Source organism: Ambystoma mexicanum, chromosome 13 (genome assembly GCF_040938575.1).
Source record: "Ambystoma mexicanum isolate Mex_15411 chromosome 13, UKY_AmexF1_1, whole genome shotgun sequence".
NCBI lineage: Eukaryota > Metazoa > Chordata > Amphibia > Caudata > Ambystomatidae > Ambystoma > Ambystoma mexicanum.
In genome coordinates, this window is record NC_090938.1 from 247132500 (window position 1) to 247157020 (window position 24521).

At 47.6% G+C, this 24521-nt stretch overlaps 1 protein-coding gene across 1 annotated transcript in view; it reads right to left on the minus strand.

Annotated features, from left to right (window-relative positions):
* PIP4P1 (phosphatidylinositol-4,5-bisphosphate 4-phosphatase 1) overlaps window positions 1-24521 on the minus strand; it is a 350016-nt gene that overhangs the window by 201925 nt on the left and 123570 nt on the right. The window lies entirely within an intron of this gene.

The following is a 24521-nucleotide window of genomic DNA, read 5'->3' on the forward strand; positions in this document are numbered from 1 at the left end:
AGGTGAACCGTTTGTTAAAACCGATTCGGGGGGAGGAAGATTGCTCCATGATGGCCAAATAGCATGCAACCTACATTCCACATTTCTCTTTCAGCTGTAAAGACTGGCGACATGAAGTAGTCTAGGTTGAGAGACAGAACAAGTGGCAAGACATACATTACTCACCGTAATCGTATTTCTGATGATTGTGTCTGCTTAGATTCACATGCTTTGTAGATAGTCTGACATCTAGTGATAATCGTGCAGTATTGCATGTTTTTTTCGAAGATCGAAAGGGACGTCGACATGGGCGTGACTGTAACAATATCCCTAACGTGACGTTTTTCTGCCGGGAGGGAGATTTATAGTCTGCGTGAGCGAGTACAGAAGAGAGAAGGTGTAAGAGGTTATGTTCCTTTTACTCCAAGAGAGGAGGAAGGGTGGGTGCATGTGAATCTAAGCAGATACAATCATCAGATATATGATATATATATATATGATTACGGTGAGTAATGTATGTCTTCTGATGCTCGTGGATCTGCTTAGAATCACATGCTGTGCATAGACTAGCGAGCAACACCCACAGATGGTGGTGGGATGTGTGAAGGGATGTCTTAGCACCGCTTGTCCCACCTGAGAAACAGACCTAGAGTGTGTATCTAGGCAGTAGTGTTGTGTAAAGGTGTGTACAAAACTCCAGGTTGCTGCCTTGCAAATGGAATCTAGAGGAACATTTGCAATTAATGCTATGGTAGCCCCTGTGCCCAGAGTCGAAAGAGCTCTAGGCGTAAAGGGTAGATCTCTCTTGGCAAGAGTGTAACACAGTGTGATGCAGTTTACGATCCACTTGGAAATAGCTGACTTAGAGACAGGGTCCCCCTCTCTACCAGCTGCCACACATGAAGAACTGGTTTGTTTTTCTCAGTGGTTTTGTCTTTTCCAGATAGTAAATTACCGTTCTCCTCACATCTAGTGTGTCGAGGCTCCTTTCTGCCACGTTAGTGTGGTTCTGGAATAAGGTGGGTAGTTCCATGTACTATATTGTAAAATACTAGGCCTTTTCTCCCCTTCCAGGACTCTCAAACTTAGGTGGCTTCTCACCGGCACTAAAGTTACGCATTTGTAAGCTCCTCATCTCTGAGAATCTGTCTTTTTTGTGCAACTTGATTACCGCTCGCTTTCTTCTCTGCCTACTTGCGCAAGTGTCTCCCCCTCTCCTTCCACCCCCTCCTCTCCCACCAACTCTATGGTGCTCTCTGTCTCTCCTATCTTCTCTAACTGCTTCTCTATTGACTATCCTGCTCTCCTCACTAAATCTGGTAGGAAGAAGTTTAAAAAGGACATCCTTGTCTCCAAACCAGGCCTCCCTATCGCTGACACCTACACCAGTGCCTCCTCCAACGAAGCTCTCACCGACATCCTCTTTGTCGTGCCCTCTCCTGATCTATGGACCCTTCATATGGTCTTGGTGCTCTCTCCTTTCTCCTCACCCATTAATGGTGGCACCCGTTGGGACGCCCTCCTGTCCTCCTTGCTTTCCTCTAAGGTCATCATTAATGTTTACTCTAATGGGACCGTCTTGGTCCAAGGCCCTCAGGCCAACCTTCACCTCTTTGATAGACGCTTCCCGCGCCTCATCAACTTCCTTTCTTCTCCAGCTGTCCCCCCTCCCCTTTCCCTGACCACCTTGCCTTCCCCCTCCCTCTCCCTCTCTGCCCCCCCCCACCCTCGGGTCCTTCCACACCTCCGCATGGCGTACCCCTGATCTGTACCCCTCCCCTGAAGGCCTTCAAGGATGGCAACCTTCTCCACATTGCCACTCTTAACACTTGCTCTGCTGACAAACATTCCTCCGATATCTGCCGCCTTCTTGAAGAACTTGACCTCGATGTCCTCGGTCTCACTGAGACATGGTTCGCGGCCAGCTGTGTCACTAGCTTCAACACACTCCTCCCTGACGGCTACAAGATCCTCTCCTCTCCCAAGCCCAACCGCCCTGGTGGGGGTGTTGCCCTCAACTTCCCCGAGTGGATTCCTGCCTCTGTCACTCCTACACAGACCTACTCCTCTTTTGAATGCCTCGTTTGCAGGCGCTCTCTCTCTCTCTCTCTCTCTCTCTCTCTCTCCCCTATCCATTCCCTTACTGTGGCTACTATCTATCGGCCACCTGGTCAGATTTCTTCCTTCCTGAGTGGGCGGACCTCTCCTCTTCACTCCTGGCCTTAACTACTCAACTCCTCCTTCTTGGAGACTTCAAATCCACCTGGATGCCTCCTATCCCCCCTCTGGACTCTTTCGCAACCTCTGCGACTCTCTCTCACTCACCATTCTCCCCTCTGGCACGACTCATTCTGCAGGGCACACTCTCGATGTTCTGATCTCCTCAGACCTTCCCCTTTCTGCCCCTCTCTCCACTTCTCTCTCCTGGAGTGATCACTTTCTCCCATCCTCCCACCTCAACCTCCCTACCCTTTAGGCCAAGCCACCTCCATCACTGCCACCGACTTTCTCGGTCATCCGACCCATGAAGCGTGTGTCAGTCGAGGCTTTTCTGCCACCTTCTCACCCCTCCCTCCCCCTTTGGCTGACTCTCACCCTGACACAGCCATCTCCACGCTATACTCTTCTATATCTGATACTCTTGATATCCTTGCCCCTGTCATGAGAATCCGCCTGAAGGGCAAAGCCATGTGTAACTCCTGGTATGACTCTGACCTAGTCACTCTAAAACGCAAGTGCAGGGTGGCCGAGAGGAAATGGCACGTTTCATGTTCATCCTCTGACAAACTGGCCTGCCGCCTGCGACAAAGGCAATACCGACTCTCCGTCCTCACCAAGAAGAGAGCACATATCCAATCCCGCATCTCTGCGGCATCAAACAACTCGGCTGAACGCTTTAAAATCTGCAAGGAACTGTCAAACCTGCCGCAGTCTCTACCTCTCCTGTCCCCTCCCAGGCCCTCTGCACGGCACTGGCTTCTCACTTCATTTCAAAAACTCAGGACATCCTGTCCTCACTCTCCTCCTACAGCCTCCCTCCCTCTATTCCCTTCCCTTCATCTGGCCCTTCTGCAGCCAGCCCCCCCCCCCTCCGTCCCTCCCTCCCTCCCTCGCTCGCTCCCTCCGTCCGTCTCTGCCTTTCCCCTTTTCTCTGCAGACGAGGTTTCTAAACAAGTCTGATCTATGAAAGTCTCGTCGAAACAGGTTCACCCCTGCTCCTCCAAAACTATCAAGGACCACAAATCGAATCCCTGGCTCCTGCCCTGGCTAATTTCTGCAATCACTCCTTCGCCACTGGAGTCTTCCCATCCCCCCTGAAGCACCCCCTTGTGCACCCTCTTCTTAAGAAACCCTCTGCCGACCCCTCATGCCCGGCTAACTATCACCCAATCTCCATCACTCCCTTCCTGGGCAAGCTCCTGGAGAAACTGGCCATCTCCCAGCTTAATCGCCACACTGAATGTTAGTTGTCTTCATGACCATCAGTCTGGCTTCAGAGCTGCCAGAAGCACGGAAACTGCTCTCCTGAACATTCGTGAAGACCTGCTCTCCAACCTCGACTCAAACACCCTGTGCATCCTCATCTTGCTTGATCTCTCTTCTGCCTTTGATACCGTCAACCATGCCATCCTGCTCAATCGTCTACGTGATAACCTGGGTATCACTGGTCAGGCTCTGGCGTGGCTGTCTTCTTTCCTCTCCGACCGACCCTCCCAGGTCCAACTTGGGTCCTTCCTCTCCGATATCATTTTCTCTACATGTGGTGTCCCCCCAGGGGTCTAACCTCTCTCCCTGGCTGTTCAACCAATACCTGGCACTCCTTGCCCACTGCATCGCGCCGCTCTCTGCCCCAATTTTCAGTGCTATGCGGATAATACCCAGCTCATTTGCAGGCTACCCTTGGCCTCCTCCTCATTCACTCATCTCCAACTGCCAGTCTGCCATCCAGGAGTGGTGTGCCGCCAATGACCTCGGCCTTAATGCTAGTAAGACTGAGATTCTACTCATCGGCACACCCACTCCCTCCTTCCCTGCAGCTCTCTGGCCGTCCTCTCTTGGCACTCTTCCTGCTCCCACCTGCAAGGCTAAAAACCTTGGGGTCATCTTAGACTCCACACTCTCCTTCTCTCCTCACATCTCTGACGTCTCTAAGAAGTCACACTACCAGCTGCACCTCCTCAGAGTTATTCTTCCTTTCCTCTCCTTCCCCCAGAAGCTCACTGTCCACAGAGCCCTGGTTCTCTCTAAACTGGACTATTGTAACAGCCTCTATCTAAATCTGCCTGCCTCCTCTCTCCGCCCTCTGCAACTTATCCAGAACAGGACTGCGAGACTTGTCCTTGGCCTCAAGCCCAGGGATTGTATCTCTCCAGGACTGAAATCTCTGCACTGGCCCCCAGTGGCTGCGAGGATTAAGTTCAAAACCCTCTGCATTGTCCACAAGGCCTTCTGGGGCCGCAATACCTTCAACTCTCTCTTCCTAAATATCTGGCCTTGATTAAGAAATCTAAGAACATGGCCATGCCGAAAATTCCGAAAAACTCGGTTGCTACTTTTTTTAAAGCAGTGTCATCAACCGTACCATAAGACACCTGCGCAAATAAGCACAATAAAATATCTCCACTAGAAGATGCGGTCAAAGACGCTGCTCAGCCAACTATTCACAATTTGCAATATTCTCCATTGAATAAATTGCTCAATGCCATGGAAGACGCAACACCTAGTTTTCCGCCTTCTGCTGCAAGTGAAGCCTTGCCTATTAATGCTCATAGGGCTCCTGACCACTCGTGCAATCATAAGCAGATCGTCAAGCCCAGTTCAGCAACCTTTCCCTCATCCAGTAGCAGTTTTGATGCCTCTTCTCGCGATCATGTGAGAGGAATGATTGATGAATACTTCAAATCCAAACAGCTGGTGCCGACAGCTCCAGGCCCATCAATACCACCTACGGCTCCAAATCTTCCTTCTATTACCAGTGCCCAAGAAGTCTCTCTTCCAGCAACCACACCCGTCGTAGAAAACCTTCAATCGATGGACTCCAGAATATTACAAAAGGAATCTGTAGATACCAATGTGATTGCATCACAGATGAAATCCCTGATAGATGCCTTTTTTGCAAAATCTACAAACACACATTTGGACAATCATTCCCTGGAATCCAAGCTTGCCATTCCATCGCAAAGTGATTTAATCACATCAACCACACGAAATCCAGCAGAAACCTATAACATCAATATGGCGAAATCCAACTCTGTTCCTTGGGTCTTGAGATCAACAGTTCCTTTCTTGAATGACAGAGCGTCCTCTCATCCACCAACGATGCCTTCAATCCCGCACTCCGACCCATTGACCAGCCTTAACGTCTCTAACCCAACTCAGATAGCGAAACAACCAGGCTCGAGTAGTCATTTGCTTATCATGAAATGTTGAGGAAACAATTTTCCTCTTGTTGGGGAGAAGCTGGACCCCCACCAGGTCTGTGGGGGGCCAGCAGCTATGGGAGACCCCAACACCTCCCATATGGCCCACACAAATGCAACAGAGACCCGAGCAGGCAGCCACATGTTCCAAACTGCATTTATTCATGGGCAGCAAAAAAAGAAAAAACAAACACGCAGAGCTTCGTGCACATCGAAAGTCCAGGCGCCTTCTCCCCCGGGGCTGGCTTGCAAGCCAGCTTTGTAATCACACTGCAGGCTGACCTCACAGAATTGGATCAGCTCCCAGAAACCCATCTCCTCCTGTTATTGGCTGCTAAGTAATAGGTTACCTATGTAGCCCATAGAGAGCCTGATAATTGGACATTGGACTTTTGCGTCAGTGGGTTGGTTTAGCTGCGCCACCCCCCCCATTACCTAATTCTAACTTGTTGCATTATGAACTTGTTCCCATCAGTTTTTAGCTGAAACAGGTTTTTTCGCCTCTGGGCTCTCAGTGTTCATTGGCCAGAGCTGAGCCATTCTTGTTACAATTATGTTTCAAATGGTGTCCGAGTCTTGCAAAAATGTCTTTCGTTCCCACAGAAAGAAAAGGAAAAAAAAAAAAACACACACTGGGCTCTGGAAGTTCTGCCGTGGCTTTCGTATTTGTTGAGAATTAAAAAATATTTTTCTGCAATCTTATCTCACTCTGCGACCTTGGCTGTTCCTGGGTTTGCGAGGAGTATTGATGAAGTCAGCACGGCTGGTGTTCAGTGAGGCAAAATGCACTTGGCTGTGATTTTCCTGAAACATGGCTTTACACTGTGCAATTAGTTCATGTTAATTACTATAGGCATCTGCAGCCTTTAAACAGGGGTTCTTGTGTTTTGTAGATTATGGTATTGCTGCATTTATTCTAATGTAGCATGGAAGTTGCAATGTTGGTGGAGTGGGTGTCTTTCAGCATGTTTGTCACCCATGGGTGCGCTGGGGCCTGGTTCAAATGATCAGTGCGCTCCTTGTTCTTCCTGCTGTTCTTCTGTATATGCGCCTGGGGTGAGGGAGCATGGGTTTGATCTCGATTTGCCCTCTTCATTCCTTATGATCTTAACAGTTTATCTTGAACATTCTCAATGACGTTGATCAGCTGGAAAATATAACCACAAGTGATATTGACTTGGTAGAGTTCATTGCTGGTAATGATTTCACCATGGTACGATTATGGATCCCGTCAGCAATAGTTGCAAAAACCATCTGTAACGCGAAATTCCGACTGTTTGACATGGGATTTCTTATCTCTCAAGATCCTGACAGGCTACAAACCCTATTTGCTCCCATGAATCAATTTTCAACTAAGTCTGTATGCTCTGCTACTAAGACACGCACATATATACCTACCAAAAAGACAACTATCTCAAATTGTAAATCCTTAACTCACACAGTCAGACTATGTAGCTGGAACACACAAGGTCATGCTCATCTTCAGAAATCGATTGCCTTGTTTTCACATCCATTTGACATTCTTGCATTCCAGGAAACCTGGTTTATTCAGCCCCCAGTCTGGGATAATTATACTGTTGCATTAATCCCTGCCATAAAAGGTGATAAAGGGCGACCAATGTCAGGTTTATTGGTGGCAGCTTGTTCTTCACATTTTTCATTACAACCATGGCTCAGCTTCAAATCTTTTTATACAACTTGTGAAACTTACTAGTCCAACGGGAAATATTGCATTGTTTAACATTTACCGAAACACGGCTAAACTTACAAATTCTGTGTTCTTAGAAGCACTCTGATCTGCTAGAGACCGTTGCTCTCTCTAAAGAAATCACGCCCACTCTTCTAGGTGGCGACTGACATTTGGACTGTATCCATCCCAAAAACAAAGCTGCCACCCAAGAAGCCTGGACATGGTCCTCTTTCATGCTTGAACGCAATCTCAAAATGATTAATGGGGGAGTACCTGGAGATATTCCAGCTGCCACCACTTGGCACAGAGATGGTATTGTTAGTACAATTGATTATATTTTTTCTGATATCAACCCGTACCGTGACATTCAACATGTTTACTGTAATACCTCAAATGTATAGTGATCATAACCTACTATCTCTTGTAATCTTGAGATCAGAGTGGTCCACTAACTCCCAGAGACAATGGTATAATTTACCCCTAATGATCAACCAGGCAAAAACTCGTTTTTCTTGGAATCCCACCAAACTTGGCGATCTCAACATTGCTATCAAGACCATGACCTTAGATAATATGCACTCAGACTACACTAGCATTTTGCAGAAATTTAAGAACAATATCATAATTGCCAAATCTAAACCCGTTATCCACCTACATGTCTTTGATCAAGAACTTAAGCTTAGAAGAGCGAGCTACAGAAAAGAACGCAATATATTGATCGCATCTTTACATATATCCCTTTTTGACGCCCTTAAAAAGGCCAAAACCAGGTACCTGAACTGGGTACGATCTCATAGAGCCAGTCTTTTTCAACAGGATAGCGAGAAAATGCTTACCACTCTTATAGCAAAGAATTCTGCAGATATCTGGAAGTTTCTAAATCACACCAACTGTGCACACCAGTTGGCTGCTCAAGCCAACGGAGTGAAGGAAGAGCAATGGGTCTTGTACTATTCCAAATTATATGCCGATCCCTTGTATGATAGCCTGGACTAACACATGCAAACCAAGTGCAAATGGTCACTTAATTATGATATTGAAACATTAATCTCGTACATCAAAATGGGCAATAATTCGAGAGCAGCTGGACCAGATGGCCTGAATAATATTGTGTTAGAGAACAATCCCGATCAGTGGGCACAAATTCTAGATCAACTTTTCCAACATATATTAGCTACCAAAAATCTACCTGCATCCTGGAAAGCGTCCATTATTGTGCCCATATACAAAAAGGGTGACCGCTCCTCCCCCCATAATTACAGACCCATTGCCCTCCTTGATACCCCATGAAAAATGTTTGAAAACTTGTCCTGTGTGATTTTTCTGCCTGGACCCAATGTCATCAACTTCGAGACCCATGCCAATCAGGTTTCGTTGCAGGCATGGGTACAGCAGTTAACTTGTTTCTTCTGAATGCTATAAAACAACAACATGTCGCACAAAAACAACAGATGTACTTCGCGTTTGTAGATCTACATTCTGCATTTGACTCGATCTCCAGAGTCAAACTTCTGACCAAACTAGCCAGAGATAATTGTCCATCTACATTATCTGGTATCATTTATCACTTTCACTCTTTCACCTCTGTACAAATTAGGCTTAATTTGAATAGGCTGCTCTCAAAACCAATTCCCAATGCGTGTGGCCTAAAGCAGGGCTGTCTCTTGGCCTCCGCCATTTTCAATTATTTCATTCAGGACGTTAAAACCAATTTTAAAGCGGCTACATCTGATTCCCCAAGAGTAAATGGAATACCGATAAAAGCGCTCATGTACGCTGATGACATTGTGTTAGTCTCTAAAACGCCTGCGGGGCTTCAAATATTATTATTTATCTTTCACTCCTACATTCTAGAAAATGAACTCAAATTGAATACAGTTAAAACTCAAGTGGTCATTCACAATCCCCATCGTGGAATTCATACACTCAAGCATTGGTCTATCGACAATGTCAATCTGTCGATCGTACCTGCCTATACATATCTGGGCATGATCTTTGAACCGGTTCTCACAAAACATTTAGACCTCATAGACTCCAAACTCTTGTCGTCTATGTCCCAGACTCGCATTCTTCTGGCCAGATATGGCAAATTTTCTATCTCACCGGCCGTCATTTTCTGGAAAATGAAAGTTACACCAGCAATTTTATATGGACTGGAAACAGGCCCCCCCCTCCAATATCTCCGCACAACCTAGACAAATGGGAAGCCAAATTCTAACGAAAAATACTACGACTGCCTCAATGCATCCCAATATCTTGGATACGATGCGAGCTGGGAATCAATCCATTGTCCTCGATCTATCATTGGAAAGAATGAACACTTCTGAGAAAATGCATTATATCAACACAGACAGATACCTTACTTAGAACGTTCTCCATCTATATGTTCAGTACAGAACATACCTTTCTTCGAGACTGGCTTACATCAACATACAAGATACTGGATCATGCTTATGTCAACATTGAACTTTTGATAACAAATCCGGACAAGGCCAAACAAAACATTGCTCAAATGGCCTGGATTGCCAACCAACAGCAATGCCTCACATATATAAATGCCACCAGCCATCACTTTCCACCAAAATCAAGAGGTACTATGGAACGTTATCTCTGTAAAGCTCCCTCTCCATATTATCGACAGTTGATTTTGCATTTTCGCCTTCACATATGGCAAGCGAGAGATCTCTTATGCACCAGAAAACTTCTGCCGAGATCAAAATATATGTTGTTTTTGCAATGCACCGGAAACTTCCGAAACCCTAGAACCTCTCATCACGCAATGTCCCATGCTGTCTTCCAAAATACAAACACATTTTCATAAACATTGTGCCACATATGCTTTCTGTGGTCAAAGACAATGTTGGGCCCTTATCTTCGGCTCTCAGTCATTGGCAGTACAGCTTGCAACAGTACACTTTTTACGTTCAATGCAGTTAGACACTATAGATACTCTAGAAACCACTGATACACAAGATCTGTGAGTTAATGATTACTCAACTGAAATCGTACAAGGTTGTTGATTCAACATTGTTCTAGCTTTCTATATTCCAGCTCTATAATTGGTGTTATTTGCTGACATAGTTGATTTTACTGTGATTCAAATGAATGCATTGTTCTTTTAATCAAAAAAATGTGATGTCTAATTATGTATTGTATTATATGATCGTAATATTTTAAATATGTCAAATGTGTTTATATTGAAAAGTTGATGTATTCAACTAAATTAATAAAAAAAAAACTTTAAAAAAATATCTTCCTTCTCGAGCTCTTCGCTCATCCGCCTCCAACTCCCTCAGCGTGAGTCACTTCTCCAAGCAACGAGTTGGTGGTAGAGCTCTCTCTTCGGCAGGGGCCTCCCTCTGGAACAGCCTTCCTGCCTCCCTGAAACTCAAGGAGAACCATCTCCGGTTCCAGAAGCAACTCAAAACCTTCCTCTTTGCTTCTGCTTTCTCTCCCCCTCTCCCCTGCTGAATTCCCAGCTGAAACTGCACTGGTTACCTGGCCACCCTTTCTGATCTCGGGCCCAGGCCCCGCCAGTTGCGCACCTGCACTGCCTCCCTGGCAACCCCTGCACCTGGGGACTGGTTCTGTATCCCTACAGTCCCCCTACCAGCACTGATTCCTGCACTTACCTTGCACTTGCCACCAGTTGGCCTTTTTATTCATCTTATTTATTCTTCAATCCCATGTACTGCACTTTCCCTTCTCCCTTCTTCCTCGCACTTTTCCCTTACCCTCTTCCCATGCACTTGCGCGATCTGAATGACACCTGGCCTAGTAGGATCGTTGTCTGTCTTCCCTTTGTTCCCCCTACCTGCCTCGTCACGCCTTGAAACATTTGTGTATAGGCGCGTTATAAATGCCATATCATATGGCCTGGTTTACATGGAAGGTTGAGATAAATATGGGCGCAAAGCGTGAGTGTGCGGAAAACCACCTTGTCTTGGTGAATCGTGACGAAGGGGTCCGGAACTGAAAGGGCCTGCAGTTCACTAACTCTCCTTCTAGAGGTGATCGCCATTAGGAAGCGTTCTTGTAGCCGAGTGCCTTAAGGCTGGCCTTCTGCAACGGTTCAGAGGGAGGTCCCATTAGTCTGGTAAGAACAGCATTCAGGTCCCATCCAGGAGCTCGGTTGGAGATGGGGGGGGGGGGGGTGGAGGTGCGGGAGGCTGTGAGGGGTGTGAAGTCTCTTTACCCGCCCCATCAAGGCTTGGAATCACAGGAATCTTCCACCACGAAACCCTGCTCTGAGACGTGGGGTATGCCGAAGGAGCAGCTAAATTGACCTTTAGGGAATTGAAAACCAGTCCTGAATCAAACAGGAGAGTCAGGTACAGAACAATATCTTTAGGAGAGAAATCCATAGGTTTGATGCCCTTGGAATTATACCAGGTAACAAAGCGCTTCCACTTACTAGAGTAGCAAATCACTGGTGGTAGGTTTACAAGCCTCTCCGAGTATGTCCATGCATCTTTGAGGGAGTTGAAGGTGCCCAAAACTCTAGGACTTCAGGAGCCAAGCTGCTAAGTTGAGTGTTTGGAGGCATGGATGCAGTGTCTCCCCTGATCTTGAGACAGCATGTTGTACAGGCATGCCCGCTTCCTGGGAGGTGAGTCTGACATTGCCATGGGATGGAAGAACCAAGGCTAGCGGGCCTATATCGGGGCCAACAGGATCATCGTGACTGGTTCCTGGTGCATCTTGTGCACTAGTCTGTTGAGAAGAGGAACTGGGGGAAAAGCGTAGGGAAATCTCCCAGACCATGTTATTCAGAGACCGTTCCCCCTTTGGAGCGGTTCTGTGGGTAGCTGGAGGCGTAGTCAGGACATTGGGCATTTTCCAGGGTGGCGAACAAGTCGATCTCTGGGAAGCCCCATTCTGCAAAGATGTGGAGTAAATGTCCTCTTGCAGCTGCCACTCTTCCTCTACTGGTGGGGGCGAAGTCTCTGCTGAGTACGTCTGCCAGATGATTGAGTTCCTCTGGAACGTGTTGTGAGAGGAGGAACATGTGTTGGAGTTCCGACTTCCAGATGTTCTGGTACAGTCTGGACAGTCCTAGAGAGGGAGTGCCCCCTTGTTTGTTCAAGTAGTACATGGCCGTGGTACTGTCCGTGAGGACTAGAACTATCTTCCCCTGGAGGTGTGACTGGAAAACCTTCAGGGCCTTGAACACTGCTAGCAGTTCCAACAGGTTGATGTGATTGGACGCTACCATTAGAGACCACACGCATGTCTGTTGAAGGAGGTGAGCCCCTCCCCCTACCCGACAGAGAGGAGTCTGTGGCGAGTGGCTTCTACTGCGGGGGTGGTGAAGGTTTTTCCCTGCAAAAGGTTTTCCCCTTGACCACCAATGCAGAGACTGAACAAGGGCTGCCGATACAACCACTAGATCATCCCACTGGCCGCTGGCTTGACACCATTGGCTCGAGAGCCATTCTTGCATGGGATGCATGCAAAGACGAGCATGAGGAACTAGTTAGTATGGTCACCTAGGGACCGGCTACATCGTGAGGGTTCTGGAACAGCATGTTTTGAACCCTCTCATTGGAAGTAAAGACGAGCCCATCATCTGTTTGAATTAGAGCCCCCAGAAACAGTGAGCTGGCTGGGGGTTACACTGGATTTCTTCTTGTTGCTAGGGATTCCTAGGTTTAAGAGGAGATCTATAGTCTTCTGGGTATTTGTCTGGCATGTTCCGTACCAATCCCCTGTTATGAGCCAGTCGCTAAGGTAAGGATAGACTGGGATGGACTGCCTGCGCAGGTGAGCCGCCACACCCGCCAATACCTTTGTTGACACCCTTGGGGCTGGGGCAATGGCAATGCCAAAGGGGAGAACCTTGAACTGATAGTGGGTGTCCTCTATCATTAACCTGAGGTACTTGCTGTGCGCTGGCAACATTGAAATATGAAAGTATGCATCTTTCATGTCCAATGTGGCCACGTAATCCCCTGCTGCAGCAGTGGGATTACCTCCTGAAGTAGTGTCATCCTGAACTTTTGAGGTTTGACATACTTGTTTGCAGAGCGCAGTTCTAAAACAGGGTGCATGGTAAAATCCTTTTTGGGTACAAGAAGTACACTAAATAAATACCCTTGTTTACCTAGAGAAAGGGGAAGACTTCGATGTTGCCCTTTTCCAGCAGGACCTGAACTTCTTCCAGCAGGATGCGCAGGTGTTCTGGCGACAGGTATCTGCTTCTTGGTAGGTGGTAGCGAGGTGGTCAGAAAAACTCAATAAAATACCTGTCGGCAACAGTCTTTAGTACCCACTGATCTGAAGTGATTCCCTCCCAAGTGTGGATGAATGAAGACAGGCCACCCCCAACCGTGAGAGGGGACCCGTACCGGCACGTCACTTGGAGGTGGAGGTAGGAGAGCCTCTGGGAGTGGAGTTTCTGCCTCTACCCTTGCCCCTACAAGAGCCTGTTTTCGTGGTACTGGAAGTTGCCATAGGAGCCCTGGCCGCATTGACCTTGGGGCAAGCCGGGGGATTGGCCACTAAAGGACCGGCAGGTGTTGGAGCCACCGCGCTGGTGAAAAGGTTTAGCCATAATCTGGTTAAGTGGCTTCAAAGTCTTGTGCTCCTTTTTCGCCGATGATGTTTGGGTCAGAGGTATGTGGCGGTGTGCGCCACGAGCCTTGGTCCTCCGCCTGATCCCACTCTGGGTCTTGATAGACTGGGTTTTCATCATAAATGTTAAACCCTTCATAAGAAACCTCCTGGTCGGGTCATCGGGGACGTCCCCAAAGATATCAATAAATGTGCAAACAAGACCTGGATTCTCAAGGGAAGAGAAACTCTCCATCATAATACAATGAGATCTAAAAAGGGAAAAATAAAATCTGTATGAGGTTGTGCAACGAAGCACACAAAGGGAGTAACTGTGTAAAAGGTTTAAGTTACTTACCAGTAACTATTTCTCGAGCATAGGTCTGGCATGGATTCACATGCACAGGATTATTCCCCGTCGTCAGGCTGGGAATCCTCTGCAAAGGAAAAAACAGCTTAGATTTCACTTTAAAACTGCATTTCTTCTCTAAACCAATTACTATCCTCTGGGTCATACTGTCCCCATCCAAAGACAGTCCTCTCCCCAAGCTCGACCCCTGGTGGCCATCTTCAGATTTGGTAAGGACAAAGTGGCTGTAGGAGCCAAGAAGAGCCACAGAGGGGAAGGCGGGAGGGTTTGCATGTGAATTCATGCCAGAACCATGCTGGTGAACAATAGTTACTGGTAATTAACTTAAAACTTCTCCAGCATGGGGTCTGACATGGATTCACATGCTCATAAATAACGATTACAAAGCTGTACATATGCACAACCACGGGAGGTGACAAGGCTCAACAGAAGCAATAAACACTCACCTCTGGAACAGACTCACCGCAAACAAACAGGTTGCGTAGCACCGCTTGGCCAACTCAGGACTCTGCCCTGGAGTCCCTGTCGATGCAGTAGAACCTTGTGAACGTGTGTGTGGACCTCCACGTAGCAGCCATGCAGATGTCAAGCAGGGGCACACCACAGAGAAACGCTGTTGTTGCTGCTATGGCTCTGGTGGAGTGGGCTCTTGGCCAGCCTGGCAGCGGCCTGCCAGCCAGTCGATGATAGTGAATGATGCAGACGGAGAGCCACCTGGAGATGGAAGCCTTCGACAAGGCCGTTCCTTGAGTTACAGTTGTAAAGTTGATTAACAACTGGGAAGTCTTCTGAAAATTATTTTTCGTGCCACGTAGAACTTCAAGGCACGAGCAACGTCCAGCAAATGCAAGGCCCTTCCGCTAGCGACGACTGATTAGGAAAGAAGACGGGTAACACCAAAGGTTCGTTGAGCTGGAACTCCGACAGTACCTTTAGCATAAAAGTTGGGTGTGTACACAACACCACCTTTGAAGCGTGAAAAGACAAGTAAGGCTGCCTGCAAAACAGGGCCTGAATCACACCAACCTGCTTGGCTGAGGTAATAGCCACGAGGAAATCCATCTTCCACGAGAGAAATATGAGCAGGGCCTGATGCATAGGTTCGAAGGGCGCTCAACACTGAGCTATCAAGCCGGGGCAGGGACCTCGACAGGTGGGAATGTCCTTTGAGGAACTCCTTGACGAGCCTGTGAGACCACAGCGAAGGTCTGCCCCGGGATCTTGTGTACCTGGATATGGCGGCGAGATGCAGCCAGTCCCGCTTTGGCCAAGGAAAGCAAGTATGGTAGAAGTTGCAGAGCCGCGACACGCAGAGGGGTAATCTTCTGAGTCCGGCACCACACAGAGAAGCATTTCCATTTATGCCCGTAGCACTTCAAAGTTGACAAGGCTCTGGCCCTAGCCAGAATGTCCTTACATTCTGCAGGTAAAGCATAACCTTCATACTCTAGAGCTGTAAGAGCCATGCCCTCAGGCTCAGAGACTCCGGGTCATGATGCAGAATGGCACCCCTCCTGCCCTTCTCTGGCAAGAAGGTCCAGGGACCGCGACAGCCAGATGGACGGGTCTACTGACAGACTCAAGTGCTGATACCAGATTTGGCTCGGCCATGCCGGAGCAACAGGTATTATCCTGCAGTGGCACTGAGTGCGTTGATCAAAAGTAAGAGGAGTGGAAACAGAGGGAAGGCGCACGGGAACGTGTCCTCCATGCTCCTGGATTGAAGGAACATGCCTGCGAACCGTTGGCACTTGGTGTTCACTGCCGTCGCGAAGAGATCGATCTGGGACTGGCCCCATTTGCTGCATTTGTCATTGAGCGACATCGGTCTGCAAAGTTCCCGACACCTGCATCCACCTCGCATCCAGAAACTCATGGAGAGGTCTCATGTGAAGTCTGCACAGGCGAACGAGGCGGCTTCAGGAGGACATCAGGACCAGCAGCAACTTGATGGACTGAACCATCGCCGTCTGCACCGACAACAAGCACTGTACTTTGCACTATATGGCTCTTATCCTCTCCTCAGAGGGCAAAGCCAAACGCGTCACTGTGTTGAGTCGGCACCTAGAAACAGAGCGTCCTGTGATTGCGTCAAGCAAGACTTCGGATAGTTTATGGAGAATCCCAACTCCGTCAGCAGATGTACAGTCTTTGATGTGTGTTCGCCCGTCAGAGCGAGTGAGCAGCAACGCACCAGCCAGTCGTCCAGGTAGGGCTATACGTGGATGCCATGTAGACGAAGATGTGCTGCCACCGGGGCCAGGCACTTTATAAACACCCTTTGGCCGATTTGAGGCCGAAAGGCAGAGCCTTGAACTGGTAATGCTGACCTCGAACTACGAACCGCAGGAACTTGCAGTGTTTCTTGTGAATGGGGATGTGGAAGTAGGCGTTCTCCAGATCCAACGACATCGGAAAATCTCCTTGCTTCAGTTGGCCGAGCACATGTTTCAAAGTGACCATCCAGAACATTTGGGACTTCAAGTACTTGTTGAGATGACGAAGATCTAGGATTGCCGGACTTCCCCCCACACCCTCAAGACCCCCCCGTTTTCTTTCAAAACCAGAAAGTATCTGCAGTTTTCGAAGAGCCCACTGGTCCACGTAATTGGTGTCCTCAAAGGATCTTTACCTCCTCCCTGAGGGAGTTCACTCATCGGACCGGCAGGTCCTAGATGAGGCTTGACTCTGCCCCAGGGCAGAGTCAGTGGCCTTGCTTGACTTGAGCCACGATGACAGTCTGCTGTAGCAGTCTTTTTTGGTTTTCTCTGAGAAACCCCGGCACACCTTGCATCACTCCAAATCGTGGTCCGGATGCAGGCAATGTAAGCATTCTGATCTTCCACAAAGACCTTCCTTAATCCACACGTCGCGCAGAGTTTGAAGAGGCTTCGACTTTCCTTCTCTTCATTCATGGTTGAAAGGCGCAGAGTAGGCCCAAGGCCGGGCCTTCTCGAAACTTCAATGACGATCCGACGGTGGATGAAGATCTTCACCAGTAGCAGATCCATGATGCCGGTCTCTGTCCTTTGTCAAACATAATTGGTAAAAATTCAAAACCATTTTGGCTAAAAATCTGAAAAAACACAAAATTAGCTCAGAGAGCAACTTGGGCACTTATAACATTGAAGTGTGCGGTAAAACTCTGAAGATGGCCACCAGGGGTGGAGGTTAGGGAGAGGACTGTCATTGGATGAGGGCAGTATGACCCAGAGGACAGACTTTGGGTTAGAGGAGAACAAGTTACTTTCTTACCTTGTAACGTTCTTTCGATGGGATGTTCCTCCGACGTATTCCTCATCTTTGATGATACCCATCCCAGCTTGCTGGCCTCTGAAAAAAATGTCAGTAGAGGGCGCTGTGCATCGACATCCCTCGAGTCGGTGTCCCTCGGCAGCCTCCGTATCAGCGCCAAAGTCATCATGCGTATAAATAGACTCGCGCAGTGTCCGTTGCTCAGTTCCGTTTTGAAGCTTGAAATTACTTTGCATGAATTGGTTATTAACCTTGAAGGAGCATAAACTGCAACTACAAGGAAAGTTTTACTGCGGGGGATGGATGGGAGGGGCGATAAGGAATACGTTGGAGGAACATCCCATCGAAAGAACGTTACAAGGTAAGAAAGTAACTTGTTCTTCGAAGGGACTGCGTCCTCCGACGTATTCCTTATCTTTGATAGACTCCCATAGCAGTATTGTAAAGAGGAGGCGGGAGTAAAATTAAATATTTCCCTTTAAGAATGTACAGAATGCAACACAGCTTTCCCAAATCTTGTTTCCTGACTAGAGGAGGAATCCAGACTGTAAAATTTAGTAAAGGTATTGGCAGACGACCATGTGGCAGCCGCACAAATGTCTAATTGGAACCCCTCTTTGGAGAGCCGAAGAGGCTGTTAAACCCCTGGTTGAATGAGCCCTAAGATGTCGAGGGGGCTCTTTTCCTGCTAATTTGTAGCATTCTAGAATGGTTAAAATGATCCACCTGTTGGTCTGTTTCGTGATTGGCAATCCTAATTTGTGCCCTGCGTATCCTACAAACAATTGGTCTGCTTGCCTTATTCTAGCAAGTCTGCTAATATAAAAACTCAAGGCACGCCTTAGATCCAGCCGGTGTAACCTCTCTTCCCCTTTCCCTGGGTGGGGAGGAGGATAGAACGAAGGTAAGGTTATTTTCTGAGTAATGTGGAATTCAGAGACCACCTTTGGGAGAAAATTAGGCTTCACTTGTAAAACAACCTTGTCTTTATGAAAGATTGTATGAGGCAGTTTGCAAAATGGAGCTTGTAATTCGCTCACTCTCCTGGCAGATGTTATAGCCACAAGAAAGATGGTTTTAAGAGTGAGAAATCTTCATGAACAGGAATGAAGTGGCTCAAAAGAAGTACCCATCAGACATTTTAAGACTAGATTTAGGTCCCACAATGGAACTTGAAAAGGTTTTGGGGATAAACATTAGTTAACCCCTTCAGAAATTGGATTGCCAAGGGTAATTTGAAATATGAAGGCTCCTCAGCAGTACCCTTAAAGATGGACAGCGCTGCAAGATAGCCCTTGATTGTACCAATTTGAAGACCTGAATTTGCTAAGTAAAGCAAGAATGATAACACCATTGGATTGCATGAAAAGGGTTCAATATTCTTTTCTCTACACCAGCTGCAAAATTTGTTCCAACTGCAGCGGTATAAAGTTTTTGTTGCTGGCCTTCTGGCCGAAAGCAACACCTCCATGACGTAATCCGGGAGATCCCAATCTTTGCATCTCAACCTTTCAGAAACCAAGTGTGAAGGTTGAGGGTTCCGATGTCTGGATGGAGAACCTGACCTCCCTTCTGCGAGAGAAGGTCCCCTCTTTGCGGAAGACGAATTGGAGGACAGATGGACATGTCCAGAAGATCCGGGTACCACATTCTCCTGGCCCAATCCGGGGCAATTAGAATCATGGCTTTCCGGACTCTTCTCAACCTCCTGATCATTTGAGGAAGGACAGGGACTGGAGGAAACGCGTACAGGAGTGGGAACTCCCAGTCCATTACGAACGCGTCCCCTAGAGCTCCTCTCGGGGGAAATTCCCTTGAACAAAACTGATCACACTTCCCGTTGATGCTGGTGGCGAACAGATCCACCTGAGGGGTTCCCCAAAGGGCGAAGATCTCTTGAAGGACTTCCTGAGTTAGCTCCCACTCGTGGGAAACTGTGCTCTGCCTGCTCAGAGCGTCCGCCGTCAAGTTCTTCTCTCCGGCTAGATGAACAGCCGATAGAGGGATTCCCTCTTAAATTGCCCAAAACCAGAGCTTCATTGCCTCTCTGCACAGTGGCAGTGACCCCATGCCTCCTCTTTTGTTGAGGTAGTGCATGGCCACTGTGTTGGCCGTCATTATCAGGAAACTTCCCTGTACTGATGGCTGAAAAGCTTTCAGCGCTAGTCTGATTGCTCTCAGCTCTAACAGGTTGATGTGTTGTCTGGACTCCGATGGAGACCAACGACCGCTGATGGTCAAGTCGTTGGCATGGACTCCCCACCCCGTGAGTGAGGCATCCGTGACTACTGTTATCTCCGACCATGGTTACCAAAACCGGTCTCTTTTCAAGATGTTCACTCGACAGGCCCACCATTGAAGGTCTCGAGCTACTCTGTCCGGAACTTGAAGGAGATCCGACATTCTTCCTGAGAATTGCGACCATTGGGTTCTCTGTGCCCACTGGAGGGATCTCATTCTCAGGCGAGCCTCTGGCACTAGGAAGATGCAGGATGCCATGAAGCCTAGCAACCTCAAAAAGTTGAAGGCTGGTAGACGTTGGGCATTTTGAAACTTGGTGACCATCTGTAGAATATCTTGAACCCTCACCTCTGGTGGCGAGGCTTTTCCGAGGGAAGCGTCCAGGACTGCTCCAATGAACTGGAGTCCCTGTGATGGTATCATCAGTGACTTCTTTAAATTGAGGGAGAAGCCCAGGGTGTGAAGGAGTGGCAGACATAATCTAGCTGGATCTGAGCTTGTTCCGAAGATAATGCTCTGATCAACGAATCGTCCAGGTAGGGGTAGATGTGAATCCCTTCCCTGCTTAGACTCGCAGCCACAACCGCCATTAGCTTGGTAAAGACCCTCGGGCGGAGGTCAGCCCAAATGGCAGAACTCGAAATTGATAGTGAGAGTTGCCAATTGCGAACCTCAGGTATTTCCTGTGTTTGAGAAGGATTGGCACATGGTAATAAGCATCCTGAAGGTCTAGAGCTACCACCCAGTCCTGAAGCTGGAGGGCCTGAAGGATCTGAGAAAGAGTTACCATCTTGAACTTGTCTCTCCTGAGGAATTTGTTCAATTCACGCAAGTCCAAGATGGGTCTCAGTCCTCTGTCCTTCTTTGGTACTAGGAAGTAGGGGGAATACCAACCCTTGTTCTTCTCCGCTACGGGTAGCGGTTCTATGGCACCCTTCTCTAGGAGGTCTATAGAAACTTCAAAGAGTTGTTCCCTGGTGAATGACTCTGAAGAATGTGTAGGAATGGCAGGCAGTAACCTTGGGCAACTGTCTCCAATGCCCAAGCATCTGACGTAATAGCCTGCCATTGTGCCAGATGTTGAGTTAACCTGCTCCTTACTGGTGTCTTGTGAGCAGAGACCTCAGAGGGGTTTAGAAGCGGCTGACGCAGATGCCGAAGGTAAAGTGGTGCCTGTTGCTGCTGCGGCTTTTGTACCTTTTCCCCCGTCCCCCACGGGTAAATCGTCTGTGGCCCCTTTGAGCTGGCTGTCCTCTGCATTTTCCAAATGAGGAATAAAAGCAAAAGGACCTACCCCTCCAGGAAGCTCCTGAGGGACGATTTGGAGTTTGCCGGATTGCAGCTCCAAGGGATTTCACTGCTGCCTTGGATGTCTAATTTCTCCAGGCTGTCATCAGCCTTCTTCCCAAATAAAGAAGTGCCATCAAAGGACATGTTCAGAAGTCTGGCCTGTACGTCTGGAGCAAAACCAGACTTCCGCAGATTTGCGTGGTTGCGGATTGTGGTACTTGCTGCCATGGCTCTGCTGATGCGGTCAGCAGAATCAATGCATGTTTGGAGGGACTCGTACATTGCATCCTTTCCATCCCTGATTATGTTTAAGAATGCATCCCTTTCTTCTCCTTCTGGAAGACAGTCAGCCGCAGATGAAGCACACTCCCAAAGTGTATGGCTGAATCTGGCTAGCGTGAAAGTGACGTTAATTGACTTAAGCACCATGCTACATGCCGAAAATACTTTTTTTGACATGGCATCAAATCTTTTATCATCCCCATCCTGTGGAATAGTAGGGTATGCTGACCTACTGTTAGATGAAGTTGCTGCCTGTACAACTAAACTCTCTGGAGTTGCATGCTTGCTCAGATATTAAGGATCTGAAGCAGATACCCTGTATTTAGCAGAAAGTTTTTTTATTTACTCCAGGGATAACTTCAGGAGTTACCCAATTTGCAGACATTTTTCTTTGTAGAGTAGTATGAAAGGGAACAACAGGGTCCTCCTGTGGACCTTTATCTAAAATATCAGTAAGGTCATCCTGCTGAAAAGAAGGTGTAGGTGTAGACCACACAATGAATTCAATTATTCTGGACATTAGAATCCTATAAGGGGTCTCAGCATGCACTCCAGGGTCTGGTTTAGCAAACTCTACTTCTGGAGAAGTATCTAAACCACTTGCCTCATGCAGAGAATCCTGAAGGTATTTTAACCTGTACTCTTCAGAGATTAATTCCTCTGGCATGGGTATTGTAGTCCTTTGTAAACCAAAAGATCTCTCATGGTCGGAATCCTCCCCTTCATCATATATAGAGGACAAGGCTCTAAAGTAGTCAGAGCCAGGATATGGTTTAAAACCCATTTCTAGAGCAGAGGGAGCCAAATTGGTTGTCACAGGTTGAGAAAACATCAAGGTTGTCCACGTGGAAGTAATTGGCTTTGACAATCCTGAAAAAGGCATTGAGAAAGTTTGAAGGGACCTCAATGCACTCGAGACGATCGGAATCCTACTCGGCATCGTCGAGATTGTCGATGGCATCCTCGACGTCATGGTTCAAGCTCTCCACCCCCACTGTCTGAGTTGTAGTGACAGTTGTAGGTTTGTCTTTTATCAGCGTCGACAGTGGCGTCGAAGATGGCGTTGATGCAATCGATTTATGCGTCGAAGGGCTCTTCGACAAAGGCTTCGATGACGCAGATTTGTGAGTCGAAGGAACGCGGTCTTACTGTTTTTAATCGAGGGTTCATGACGCTCTCGAGTAGCTTCTTTCGCTGGGTTCAACGACTTGCAGCGTTTTGATCTTTCGGGTCTTTCACCCATGGTATCACCTTTAGACGTCCCCAAGGGGTTCGAGGCTGCTTTCTCTTAGACGCTAAGCATTTTTTTGCGCAATTCCTCCCACTTAGCTGTAGAGCTGTGTTTTGTGGGGCAGGTGACCCTTTCTGGGGAGGTAGAGGAAGAAGGAGATCTACAACACCTCTTCTTGAAGTGATTTGATCTCGAAGACTGATGAGAACCGCTTTGAGATCTTGAACGGGAATGTTTCTTTTGTCGACGAGGAGACGAATGTTTCGACTCAGCCAAAGAAACTTTTGAGGGAGTAGAAGTTTTAAAGCTCTTACCTTCATCTAACTTCCCCTTGCGCTCCTTCAAGGCTTTCGCCGTCATGGACATACAGTCCTCGCATTCTGAACAGTGATGCTCCGACCCTAGGCACCACAAACAGACCCTATGAGGATCCATTAACAACATTTTCTTCCCACAGTCATAACATTTTTTGAAACCGGACCGTGGAGTTGATGGTTCGGATGAAGAAGCCATCGCATTAAGATAATAATCTTCGAAGAATAAAAATATTTTTCCTGAAGAAAGGAACTGAGCATCACATTTCCAAGGCCCACAAAGCGCAGAAAAACAGAACTGAGCAATTGTTATGCTTGAACTAAAATGGCGCTGGTGCGCAGTGTATTCTGGGAACGCTCGGAGACATGATGGATATTTACTTCATGCCGCAGTGAAAAGCTGCACACATTTTGCTGAGTTAGATTCATGGTGCTGAGGAAAACATGCTTTCCAAACCTGTTATGCGGTCAAGGACATTTCTGCTGGGAAAGCTAACTTTGTTATGGTTTGTTACTGTTCTCCGTGGAGAGGGTTTTTTTAGAGGAGGGAGGCACTCTGCTCCTTGAGGGTAGCTCCCGATTGACCCAGCTGGCAACCGACGGCTGCTCATCAACTGCACAAGTGCCATTTACAGAAGGTTCGAGAACTGCCACTCCTTTGCGGAGTGTGTATATATGCGGAAACCCGGAGGTGGTCAGGTGAGACTTCAGCCGGAGAAGGACGCTTACGTCCGGCACTCCTGTGAGCTGTGGTGCTCTCGGCCTGGCTGTTCCCGGGGTCTTCCAGCTGCTTCTGGGCGAGATGATGAATCCTGTTACGCTCACGGTGATGTATTTCCTTTTGAATTCTTTGCTTCTTTTGCGATTTATGTCTATATTACTTCAGTGATTTATTTCTATGTTATTATTGGTTGCTTCTAAGCTTTGAATAAATAGCCGTATAAGAGCTGATTATCTTCTAAGAGTGTGTGGTTGTGAGTTATTGTGTCTGTCTGCGTTCAAAGTATGTGCTCTGTAATTGCATTGGTGATTTATGTTTTTCCGTGCACTCTGGGGAGAGCAATACAGCAACGGACGCTGCACAAGTCTATTTATAAGCACGATGACGTCGGCACCGATGCGGAGGCTGTCGAGGGACACCGACTCGAGGGACGTCGACGCGCAGCACCCTCTACTGAAAAAAATGTTCCAAGGCCAGCAAGCTGGGATGGGTAACATCAAAGATAAGGAATACGTCGGAGGACACAATCCCTTCGAAATATAGTTTTAAAGTGAAAGTGACACTTTTTTTTTTTAAGAGGATTCCCAGCCTGACGACGGGGAATATTCATGAGCATGTGAAGCCATGCCAGACCCCATGCTGGAGAATTACAATATTTTATGTTTTCGAATATTATGTGCCATGCACAAGTGTGGGAAGAGCAGCAACACTACTACAAGTAAGGCGCAGCTGAGCCACAAATGAACAATTGGTTGGCAGGCATTGGGAAGCCTAGAAAGCACTGACATTAGTGTTTGCTCTGGGTCAAGGCACGCCCAGTGATGCTTGACACGTCATAAGTGAGAGTGAGGTATTTTTTCTGGAAGAAATGGGGTACGGGTCACAAACGTGGGTGCTAGTCAGCAGATCAGGGACATCTATGCATGATGGCCAGATCTGCTTCAGGGTGAGATTTTGTCACATGGGAAGGCCAAGCAGAAAGGTACAGACCTAGCATGCTATGGTGCCCGTAGACCATGCTCATCAAGGTCAGGTAATGATTTGTGAGGAAGTTGATTGTTAATATAAACAACACCTTGTTGATTTTCTGTATGAATCTTTATTTAAAACCTTATAAACCCCCCTGAGAAAACTGTATTCAGGTCCCTCTTTCAAAGCGCGCTCTGCTGGTTTCTC